Genomic DNA, 2,515 nt, shown 5'->3' on the forward strand with positions numbered 1-2,515 from the left:
CGAACGAATTCCCCATTAAAATATAATAAAAATAAAATTTTCCTCATCAGATTTGTGGTCCCGAAACCACGTTCCGACTAGGCCCAAAATCGGGATGTTACAATTCTCTTAAAAAACAAATCCCAACTGCACATGCATATGCAAACCATATCAAGCGTACAAATCTAAAGAATCAAACATGCTGATCCTCTATCTCCATAATCAATAAACATGTTGGCAAACAGTTCAGATTAGAAAAATCAAAATCAGACATACTCGTGTTCCTTTACAAAATAGAGGAAACAACAATATAGACCATTTTCATTTATCACATCCAATCATACCATATTCCAAGTTAATATACGCCTCGAAGAAATAGAGGACTCATCTAAAGTCCCATTGGGTTGATCCTCATGATTATTCTTATCACCAGTTTCCATAATAACCTCGTGTAACACCCTAAACCCTGCCTAAATGTTATGGCCGAATATGTAATGCCACATTGGAGTGGGCTTTGAAAACATAGTCTTAATGATAAGGTCCATTTGATTTAAACCTTGTTATGATTTTTATGAAAAGCTAATTTATCTTGTTTATTGCCAATTTACCGGTTCGTTTAGCAAAACATGACTCATACGAATCATTATTACATTTTAAAACCATTGATCATTGCGGAAGCTTCGAAAACAAGTTACGTAGGATGGTAGTTGAAAGTTATTTACCTTCTTTTTGGAAAACCGAGTCCTACTGCTATCAGATATAACCCAATTAAAAAAAGTCCCTATTTAAAGATAAAATTTAAAATGACCTTATTCAATAAAATTTAACCCAAATAAAACTACCATTATTAAAAAGTCCAATACATAATATAACAGTGGTGTGGCCTTTCTCGAGTCCCTCACAGCACCAACCCGCCTAAGGATTACCTCACAGATAAAGAGTAGAGTGAGTTTATGAAAACTAAGTGTGTAATCCCTATTTATCAAACAGTAATTCGTGCAGTGTAATACAGTCTGGGCCTAAGCCCATATCAGTCGCAATATCAGTGTGGGCCTTAGCCCAATACAGTAACAGTATCAGGCATGCATATATAGATCCTACCCAACCATCCTCTACACTCCACTCCGTCCAGCCCTATACTCCATGTAGGGAATAAATTGACCCACCCATCCCTACACTCCAAAATAACGTACCGTTTTGGCTCTCTCAGTACTTCCAACAGAGCTGCTAGTAATAGGCTTATAGCCTATCACTACACTTCTTCCAATATCATATATCCCACACCATGCAATGCAATATAATATGGATGTACATACATTAATCATGGCATGTTCAAACAGTCATATATCATACAAGGGTATATCGGTCATTTACCTCATAAGGGTATCACAGTCATTTTAACAAGTTAGGATCTAGGTATATTTACCGACCCTACAGTAGGTCCACAGTCGTCTCGAGCAATCCGTGTAATCCTACAGTCAAACAGTGACAAATGTGCCCAAGCCCATAATCTTGTGTGGCCCAATAAGCCCAAGTAATGGCCTTCGTCGTGCATACTACACAGCTGGCCCGATAATCTCCACACATCCCTGCGGTTTGCCGGTGCAGGGCCCATGAGCCCGTGGGGCCCACATGGGCCATCTCGGCCCAAAGTGGCCCAAACTGACCCATGCCCACGAGATCGCTCATGGTGGTCTCTACAGTCACATGCTTGCATTTATGCGCTTAGATGACCACACGAACGTGCGTTTGCTCACATGGCATTGATGATAATAATTTTTTGGCTTTTGTCGTATAATGGTTGAGCAATGTGATTACACACCTGATTGCGAAAACACCATGAAACCATGAGCACTCCCAACCTATTGAATCAAAAGCATTGGTTAGATGCCTAACATCCAAGTTTGGCAAGGGAAAGCAATGTCAGACAAACGACCCCCTATAGAAAGAGCTAAAGAGAGATTGTGTGTGTGTCATAAGTACTTACCAAAATCAAAGAACATGGAAAGAAGCCGAAAACTGGAAGGGAATAGGTATGTGTCGAAATGGTTGTAGATTAGAATAGAAAAGAAAGTCGAGAGGAGGGAGAACCAATGGGGAAATCGCCAAGTGAACAAGAGGGAAGAAGTGCAGTTGACCAAGAGAAGAAATCGGTTCAGAAAAGAGAGGAAGAAGAAGAGTTGGTGAGACTTGCCCAAGCCAAACCCAAAAGCAATAGGAAGGACCTCAAGAAAGGGATAGTATTCGGTAACCCCAAAGAACAATCACTTAAAGAACCAAGTGATCAAAACCAATTACGACAATTTAGAATCAAAGGGTACTTTCAAAACAATCACACAAGTAGGCTTCAAAAACAAATGAAATGAAAATCCAAATGACAAAAACCCAAAAGAAAGAAAGTAGGGAGAAAAGCACAAAGAAACAATCGGTGTCCTAAAATGGCCAGCACAAAATTGGCACTAGCAACCCTATGACCGAATTAGCACAATGTGGAATCCCACTTTCGGTCAACCACTAACACCACAACTCCTCACTT

Source organism: Gossypium hirsutum, chromosome A01, assembly GCF_007990345.1.
Source record: "Gossypium hirsutum isolate 1008001.06 chromosome A01, Gossypium_hirsutum_v2.1, whole genome shotgun sequence".
NCBI lineage: Eukaryota > Viridiplantae > Streptophyta > Magnoliopsida > Malvales > Malvaceae > Gossypium > Gossypium hirsutum.